This window comes from Halyomorpha halys, unplaced genomic scaffold (assembly GCF_000696795.3).
Source record: "Halyomorpha halys isolate HHAL.00 unplaced genomic scaffold, Hhal_1.1 Scaffold597.1, whole genome shotgun sequence".
NCBI lineage: Eukaryota > Metazoa > Arthropoda > Insecta > Hemiptera > Pentatomidae > Halyomorpha > Halyomorpha halys.
Genome location: NW_027112846.1, coordinates 61,455 through 72,077, shown reverse-complemented (window position 1 = coordinate 72,077; position 10,623 = coordinate 61,455). Strand labels below are relative to the sequence as shown.

At 28.9% G+C, this 10,623-nt stretch overlaps 1 protein-coding gene across 2 annotated transcripts in view; it reads right to left on the bottom strand.

Annotated features, from left to right (window-relative positions):
- The window catches only part of LOC106684645 (protein bric-a-brac 1), a 78,403-nt gene extending 68,436 nt beyond the window's left edge, over positions 1-9,967 (bottom strand). For both annotated transcript variants that reach the window (XM_014426853.3, XM_024360824.2), the window contains exon 1: positions 9,891-9,967. The gene's annotated coding sequence lies outside the window, so the exon portion shown is untranslated. The remainder of the gene's footprint in view (positions 1-9,890) is intronic.
- Between the last annotated feature and the right edge of the window lie 656 nt (positions 9,968-10,623).

Genomic DNA, 10,623 nt, shown 5'->3' with positions numbered 1-10,623 from the left:
TTTATACTATGCTTAGTTATAGTAGTTCAAGTTTGGTAGAAAGTATTTGTAATTTTTTTATATTTGGGCACTTAACAATGAATATATTCTATATTGTAATTGTTATTATCAATATAATAATGTTATAATTATTAAGATATTAAATATGTTTGGTGATAAATTAATGTCTAGAGGATTACAAAAAAACTATTACAATTATTTTAATTATTATTATCCTTTTTTTAATGACAGGTTTTAATGAAAAAAATAGTCGAAATCACACAATTAGATTTTAAAAATTGGTAAAACAAAAAATTCATAAACAAGAAGTTCTGACATTTCCTTAAGTTCAAGTATTGTTACATATTATTTATCCTCAATGATCAAATTTAAAAATAATTTATTTAAAATTTATAAAATTTTTAATAAGAAACAAACCAACTATTAGTTGAAAGAGGTATTTTTTCCCCTTTAAATATAAATTAACGTAGCTATTAAAATTTGTATTACTTATATGTCTAATACAAGTCAAATACACCAATACTATCACTAACTGTCGTCCCATGCACTCCCCATTGTAACATAAACAATTCTCACACGTGAAGAAAACTGACGAACAATATAGCAGAATTCATTACGTAGGATTATCGGTTTAGCCATAACAATAGGACCTCATTATGCAGCACAAAGGGGATATACTTCACATTATCATTCGAGTCTATTACCATCCTAAGCCGAAATTATTCAACAAATGTATTTCTTTCTCTAGTATACGATATCCCGTTTATAAAAAAAAAAAAAAAGTTATGGTATTTATAGTGGAAAACAATGAAAATGAGGAGAAAATTTATGGAACTATACACTAATACAAAGTGTTCAGGCGGAATTTTGGAATAAAAGTTTATATATCTTAATTGTGATGAATATATTTTTAATTGATATTAAAGTTGATTTTGTATTCTTTTTTTACTGCGCACATAAATCTAGTTGATCCGATGGATAGGATGGTGTTCAATGACGTCAAACGATCCGGGATATCGACCAACCGTCCAGGAAAAAGTCGTTTGAGAATTAAATTTCCTATAAGAATTCGTAATTATAATTGATAATTGGTATTCGAATTCACCAATGGATGGCCGGGTTATAATCAAAATATGATGACAGATTCTTACAGAAAGGGGGATCTTCTCTTTTGTCCGATATGCCATATTGTTTGTCCGCAAATCGTCATTAACCGTTAAAAATACTTCGCGGTTTTTTGGTATTTGAAAAACGGCATGAAACCCTCCACTCCAGCCCTCCATGGTAGTCTTACTTATCTGACTTTTTAAACAGACAATTATAGCGAGTAGGTTGGTCGATGTACGAAATGTCACAATCTCACAAGAGGAAATCATAATAAAAAAAGGCAATCCTTCCCCGCCGGACCCGCCCCGCTAAGACCCCACTATTGAAATATTAGCTTAAAACCGAAAGAGGAGACTTTCGTCGGAAAAACGGCATTTCAGACGTTCAAGCCACGTTGGTTCGGAAAATCATTAATATAAAATTGTTTTGGAATTAGATATCTTACGAAAATCTATTATTGTATATATATTATTTTATATCTATGGACCATTGTGTATATACTACTTCTAAAGTAACTAAAGTTTTATATTGGTTATACAAACATTGGGAAACTAAACTACTTCAACAAGGAAATAATCATATTGAGAAAAAAAAATTATTTAAGATTATATTGTTGCATTTAATGATGGCATTGCCTGATTTTTTTTTAATTGCTGACCTCATTATTTTTCTTGATAAACCGAAAGATAGACATCTCGATAGACCTCAACGAAAAATTTGAATACATTTTAATTGCGGGTAATCTTTTAAATCTCAGCATGCATATATATTTTCCCCTAATTAACCGACTGCTTATTCCACTCCAGGACACCCTTATCTAATTAACAATATTAATAATTAATGAGCTATTTGAGGGTATAAGTTGCGTATATCTTGACCCATATTCCACTAAAATAAGATTGTGGGCGAAAGGCGAACACTCGTATAAATACCAACGTATGTATAAATATATACACGCATAGAATGACATAATGGATTCAGAAAGCTGGACGCACGTTGCCAAATTCGTTCGTATCACGTGGCACTAGGCCATTTCGTCCAGCCACACTGAAAAAATTCCGGAAGCAGAATCGATTCAAAAAATCGATTTTGATTATTTTCTTAAAATTCTAAAAAAATTTGAAATAAATATTTATTCCATCCCTGATATTCTCTAATTACAATCTGATTCGTGCATCCTTTATCGAAATCGTGATTATGCACCTTCTGGAAATAAATTCAAAATAAAAAGTTGATCAATGTATTTTTTTTTTTAAATTTTAATATTTATTCATTTTCTCTGATGAGACAAAAATTATTATTAAGATAAATTCTCCTTGAAATGTTTGAAGGTTGATTCCAAAAGTTACATAAAATTATTAAACTCCAAAGTTTTACATTTTCTAGTCTACAAAATATTTTCCAACTATTTCCATTGGAAGTCATCGGGCTAATTTCTCCAGTTCTAAAAAAAAAAATCTTTCCAGTCGATTTTTGAATTTTTTTTTGTCCAAATTTTTCTTGAGTCTGACTTGACAATTCACAGGGATATCGAAACTTTTTTATAAATCGATTAATATGTCAATTAATGAATTGTTCAAAAACGAAAAATAAAATAATTGAACAAACCATTAAAAAAAAAAAAATTTTGCCTACATTTGTAGTCTATGATTAATTATTATTTTTAATTTTGTATGTTAAATAGGAAATCAACATTCAAATTATCTTTTTAGGTAAAACTACTATATGTCAATCCATATTATATATTCCAATTTAAAGTTAAATATATTTTATATCTGTGTATTATATTCTTACCCATATATAGCTTACAGAATATTTTCACAAGAAGGGTTTCCGAACAGTGTTAGGGCAAGGAAATGCCAAACCATATTTTACAGACACCCTTCCTAAAAAGCCCATCATATTATCCAACCCATTTCCGTGTTCGATCTTCTGATCAACGGATAAAGTTGAAGGTAGGGAAGGAAAAATATTGAAATAATAATAACTCTTTTTTTTTTTTTTAATATCTTTATTGAAGTTTACAACTGTATATTATATAATACATTCAGTAAATTTGATCTTAGTCAAAATGAAGTGTTACAGGCGTGTAGAGAAACTACCCATTGGCAGCACTCTAAAAATAATTATAACAAACTTATATTATTAATAATATATTAAACCCTCAATTTGTACGCTCGAATTAATTCGAGCGCGCAAACAGGCCAAACTGTGCACACTCCAGATTTTACACTGCGTAGTATTTTATGCTGCTATATTTTTTCAAACTCGAATATAATTGAGAATTAATAATAATGATTTATTCTCTGTAATAATGCTCTCTATATAGCTTTAGACTATGTTTACATAGGGAGTATTATGACCGTTATCCAAATTTAAAATTAAAATTTTAATTATTTTTGTATTTTTTTTTTTTAAATGTGTGTTAATTAAGTGAAATTTGAAAGTGAAACACTATTTATAAATTAAGTCTTGAGTAGAATAGTTGCAATAGTATATTGAAAAAGTTTCAGTCAGCGGCGTTGTTGCAGCAAATCACTGTGGGGGGGGGGGAAGCAAAATCTAAAATTTCCCAACAATATTTAGCGGATTACGAATTGAGCGGAGGTCCCTATTCTCAGAAATTTGCCATTTTCTTGAACATTTTTTGAAAAAATACGTTTCTAAATAACATTTTGAATAGTGTTTACCACAATTTTCGCCATTTGTTGCAGATTATCAAACTTTTCAACTTTATGTTGTTTTTTTAAAATTATTTTGGGAGGGGGTGATGAAACTACCCCTCCTTCCCTGTAACGATGACACTGGTTTCGCTTTAGTTCATTTTTTTTTTTTATATATATTATTCATTTACCAATGAAAAATAGTATATCAATTTGTGGTGACAGCGCTTCTTTGAGCAATAGTTCGGGGAGGGTTTGTGGTTAGTTCCGGCTTATGAGGTTTGACTTTTATTTAGTTAAGGACACTCTAATGAATCTTAAAGTTTTCTCTCTCACATTGATAGTGTGACCAGCAGGATAAATTGTTCATACTTTCAAAGTCGATGGAGATATTTTTTGAGCATATATTTATTTATTTAATTTTTTAAATGTTTAAAATGATCTATGTCATATAAGACCTTAACACACTATGTTGTGTATTTTATTTTTCTATTTTACCAAGCAGGATTTTCTTTCTCTTTTTTTTCCCAATAAAGAAATAATACTAGAGGGTGAGAAACCAAGGTGTAAAAGTGACAATTTGGCAAATAATAAGAAATGTTTTTATTATAAAAACGAGCCTGAATCAAATGTACTCTTCTCTAGTGGCATTTGTGAAATTATCAATAGTAAATTCATTGATAATTTCATAAAGCGTAAAATTGGTTCAGGCAGAGGAAGATAGAGAAATAATTTATTATTCATAAAATTTTCACTTGTGCCACTTAGTTTCTAAACCCTTCATATATATATGTGTAACAGCATAATAGTAAAATATTAATCAGCTTCAAGGACCTGAATCATTGATGATAACTGGTATAGTGTACATAATATGTCCAATAAGGGAAGTAATAATATTACTATATAATAATAATAGATATAATAATATTACCTAATTTATTTAAATCGTAATTACGTATGAGAAAATAGTAAAATAAAAGATGAAGGTTCCATAACCCAATTGAGATGTAACAGAGTAAATAAGGGGGTGATAAAACGCCTTCAAAAGGATGAATTATTCAGATGCTGGGATGTAAATTTTGTTTTCATGTTAACAATTCTGTTTGACTCAGCTTACTGGAACAGTTATTGCGGAAAAACTGATCCCCCCCCCACCTCCCTTCATAGCGGATCTATATTTTTTGTCAGCTACACGTGCATTGCGTACGCTCATAGAAAAAAATAGACCGGTTTCGAAAAATTATTTTTTCCTAGGAGGCAGGTGGACCATGTTGGACAACACGACCGGGTTTCATATTACGAATTTTTAAGTAGGTCAAAGTAGTTATAGATACTCCAGTCGTTTTTTTCTTGCATTTTGGTCTGCTATGCAAAATTGAAAATTATCAATCAAAATTTTCTTAAGAAAAAGTTACAAAAGAATCTTACTTATTTTTATAAATTTTCCAATATTTATGTTGCCCTTATGAGCCTCGATTCTCAAAAAGATTATTTAATATTTCAACATTATTTAAGTATATATGTTATGTACAGAAATAAATTGAAATTTGATTAATCGAATTCTTTGATTTATTTTTTTCTATTTATGATTGTCATAGGAACAAATATATTTTTTTTACGTCGATAGTTTGATTGTGAAGTAGGTGATAGAATAAGGAGTTTTTAATTAACAGACCAAAGATTTTATTTTTTGCCTTCAATGTTCATTTTATTTAGTCATCTTATATATTTTTGAATGATGTCCTTCTAGTCGTATTGCTATAATATAATCGTATTCCGAACCATATATTGCTATAGCAACGAAATTAGATCTAAATACTCCACCACTGTAATTGTTAATTTATTTATTTAATTTACAAAACCTGAAGACAAAATTTTCAAGCCATCTTCAGTTTTTTTTTTCTATGATCTTATTCAAATCAGGTTGCAGTTAATCATTGTACTATTTACATACACAGTATAACACCATTCAAATAAGCAAATATTATAATAGAAATAACTTTTAGAATCATGTTACACAACATATTATAATCCTACTTAGTGAAATTTTATTGATGTTATTATTTTTATTTTAATGACTGCTTTTCTGACTTGTACTATACTGTACGTAGGAACAGTGCAGTGAATGCAGTTTGATTGAAAGTAACCTAATTTTAATTAGAAAAAAAAACTGAAGATGGCTTGTGAGATTCTAGGAAACGTTAAATAAATGCTTTATAAATAAAAAATGTTTATCTTCACCTAAATACCACTAAACCTATATTTTACTATTTTATTTAATAATTTTCATTAGAATCACGACATAATTAAAGAATATTAATGACTGAATAATTTTTTTTCATTTATGAGCTTATAACGATCTGTTACGAAAGATATTAGCATAAATATCTGCCCGAGTTCTTGGTTCCCTCTTTCGGATAGGAAAGCGTTATAACTCACTTTCCCCTTTTTGGTAATTTACCAAAAGAGCTAATGAACGGTTGAGGAAATTTCACCAGTATATATTAGTCAAATAGATGAGTTATGCAAGAGATCTAGTCGAGATGTGAGGCATGCAGTGGTGGGGTTCGGTGCCTGCCAACCTATTGCTATTTCGGTTAAAACCACACGTCCCGAACAATTTGGCCCCGAAATTCCAATATAAATATTAGGACAAAAGGTTTTCGATGGTATTTGAAAACGGGTTAATTGTAGTAAATTACTGTTCATACGCAGCTTTTAATTTCTTGATCTAATAAAAGTAATAAAAAGCCTGCATAAAAAGTGTAAAACAAATATTAATAGTAAATTATCATAACATACAAATATGCATTTTTTTAAATATGAATTGGCAGCTCATATTTTTTTTTTAAATAAAATTCGTAGTAAGTCGGATACCTGGATTTATTTACATGTTTTCAATCCATCTACGGATTTCAACAATGTTTTTAGTCATCATAAATCCTTCATCTATTCTTGAGAGAGCCCAAAGCTGGATTTCGACACCATTTATTAAATATAATCGTTGGCAACGAATATAACATAATCCGTAAAGATGACAACTAAACAAAGGTTCTGTGAATGTGTACACAGATAAGAAACAGGTTCGGATATCATATGAAAATTAAAAACATTTTTATGAAATAACTTTTCTTTTTTTTTTGGAAACGTTCTTAAAAACCTCCTTTCACCAATTTAATTGTTTATTTTCTTCGTTTTATTTATCAAGCACAAAGTTGATTTGAAAATATGAACGTTTATATTTAACCTCGGCTACATTAAAAAAAAAAAAGAGTTAAATAAAAACATCCATTTTTTATTTTATTTTTTTTTAATAAATTCAAAGTTACAATAACAAATTATAAACCAAACAACTTTCCTGAAATAGTTTGCACAACACCTGAATTTTATGTTTATATTTTATTGTGTAACATTTCAAAGGACACCTTAATTGATATAATTAAAATTATATCTATCTATTTTATAATAGATTTAAAAAAAATAGAAATTCTTAATCTGGAACATACATATTTTTTTTTTAAATACAACTTTTTTTTTTATTAATTAAATAATTAGCTCGTAGTATTAACCCTATTTATTTAGTACAGTGTCAACTAATAACAACTGTTGTTTCAGGCTAGAGGAGTGGGTTGAAAAAGGAGGAAGGAATTCGCGAATGCGGGTCTGCATGCAAATTTAGCGGAGCGCCTTCATTTTGCAAAGTCTACTAAACCATGATGCCGTATACATCGCGAATATAGTATACACCTGTCTCACCCCAATTATAAGGGTTGCGAATTCTTTTTTTTGTATTCTTTTTTATCTAAGAGGCACAATGGGTGTGTCTTTGTGTTTGTGTGTGGATCTGTGTGTCTGTGTACATGTATTTGTTAATTGGTGATCATTCATCCCCCTTTTTTTATATATTTCTGTTGTTTAAAGTATCAACAAACTGCTTTTTATTTTATTGCTAATTTAAGCAGTAATGAGACTAATTAAATATTTTTATGTTGAGAATAAAAAGCTTTTAATTATGATGGTAGCTGATATACCAGCCTCGAGAATTCCTTAAATTGAGTTAATTCCTTTTTTATGAACGGAAGTTGAACCCGGAGGTAGTGATATAACACATCTATGAAACGATGCGGCCTGGTGCAACTAAAACTCTATTGTACCCGCATTGACTAGCTCCCATAACCAGCGCTTTCTCACATAGTAATTACAATTTATGTCAATTTAAATGATAAATTAATAAATTAGATGCTAAAATCATTATATTAAACGAAATATTAATTTAAAAAAAAAATAGTTTATGTATCAAATAGAACTATATTCAATTGAAATTTACAATAAACCTGAAAAAAATGTTGAATTTCTTGAGCTGATAAAGAACAAAAATGGCAAGATCTCAACATTTTATTTTATTTTTTTAATGACCATTAAAATAAAAACCAGTAGTTATTGGTTGTGGTTCTGTGGCTGTAAAGCTTCAAACAATATCTTACATCACAGGAGACCACAAAAGAGTTTTTCAAAGTGTTAATTAAATGTTTATAAAAAAAAAACAAAAAAATCAAAGGCTTTAAGCTTGCAAACATATTTGAGCCTTTCATATTGTATTGAATATCTCTAAATTTCAACAAAAAGATCTCGCCCAATATGTATTAAATATGTTTTGTTGATTCAAATATACAACCAAAAAGATATGAACAAATAATTAATTCTATGTCATCTCTCTGTTTGTCCTTATTAATATCCACAAAGAGGCTGAAATATTAAAATAAAAAACAAAACAAAAATTGACATTATATATATAAGCCACAGACATGCATGAGCAGGTGTTATTGAAAGGTGTGGGGAGAAACCGATTTCACAATTAGGCATCAGGTGAAATCGTATTTAGTATTTAATAACTTTTCAGCAATAATTTAAAGCATAGTGCAGTTTGTATATATTTTATTTTATATTGGTTATTTTATTTCAATTTTTTTCACAATTGTTAGAGTTCTTAAACTCAATCATTTAATTGATATCTTCAAATACTTTTGAAATCAATCAAAAGTAATACCAACTTATAAAATGTCATCGAAATTTTAATAATGTAATGATGGAAATAGAAAATGTTAACAGATATTTGCATTTTTGCAATCAAATCATTAAAATTGTAGTGTGGTTTTGAAATGTGAAAGTTTCCATCGCTGAATACATCGGGAGTTTCGCAATTTTATTTAGACAGACAGTGTTATGATCTTACTGCCTGTCTACAATAATATAATTTGTAAATATTTTCAAATTAGTTTCCCATTTAAAATGCGTGAAAACAAAGACATTTTCTGTTTAATTATTTTGTAATTTTTATTTTATATTCGACTACTTTCTAAATAATTAGTCCTACGAATTTCATCCAATGCCTTTTAACGTAACAATAATAATATTAATTTTTTTTTCTCTTAACAGTGCATTAATTATTTTTAGATAAAGAATAATTTTAGCAATAATTAAATTATATGAACAAGGAAGAAACTCAATGGTAAAATTGCAAAAAATATTGCAAATTACAAATTTAAACATAAATAAATAATGGATTGAAGCAATTACCAACCTTCATAATTGTAACGGGAACAAAAATATGTGCATATGAATATTTAACTAGCAACATAATATTTACTTTTAGATTTTTTCTATGACAGAATGCAATTCTAATATTAATTTAAGTTATATAAACATTACAAATATTGTTATAGTGGGTTATAATGTTAATTATTAATTAAGCTTATTTAAATTTAGTAAACTAAAATAATCGTTATTGCTAAAATTATGTTACTATAATTGATATATTCTCGATATTATATTGACTGTTAATTCACAAATGTTAAGATGCAATTATTGTTATAACAGCAAATTTTCAATTTAATATTTACTGATTAATTATTATTATTATTTTTATTATATGGGTTAATAAATATTTTTAATGGGGCTATCTCTTATTAAAATACATGATGCACTGTTGTTGTTTTTCACTATTTTTAGCACTGGATAAATAGATTTATAGTTAGAGTTGGGTCGTGGAGGGGGTTATAGAAGAATATGATCTAATGGAAACTATCCTTAATGATACTAGATAAGGGCTTGGTGACTCACCAATATTCACTAGAGCGGACGTACCCCCGTCACTAACCCTCTACGCCCCTCACTTCATTCTACACACTGACGTCTGGTCAACAACCCTCGCAGTGGTGGCTGTCTCTCCCCACTCCTTCACACTCCTTTTCCCCCCACCTTTCCTCAGCCTTCTCCCCCACTTAGGCGCTTTATCCCCCTACTCTTCTTTACAGAGTCCCCCTTCCTTACCTGCCGCTTAACCCCATTGATAGAAATCCCTACTGTCTCCTAACCATCCAAATCATCCAAATGATTTCTAGTTTTCCATGGTCGGGAGCCGGAAGCGTCTCGACCAGCTGTCTGTCCACGTCAGCACTTTAAAAAACAAAATAGTAGCGGTAATCTAAAAAATGAATAGCCTGTTTTGAAAACGAGATACAGAACTTGTTTTCCTTGGAGGATCTTGAAGTGTACAAATATCTACATAACGCCATATGAACTTTGATTAGATAGTGAAATACTGGGGGAAACCATCTTTCAGAAATAATATAATTAACTTGTTAATTAAAAATTGATTTTTTTTAATCTTCATTATTATACTTATTATATATATGTATATAATTTCTATTTAGAATAATTAATGAATGAATGAATCTAACAGCGTTAATAATCGTTTTTAAGTCTTATGGATTGTAGGGAGAGAAACACTTTATTGAAAAGGTGTGCTTCCCAAATTATTACTACATACACAACATTCTTATATATATATAGT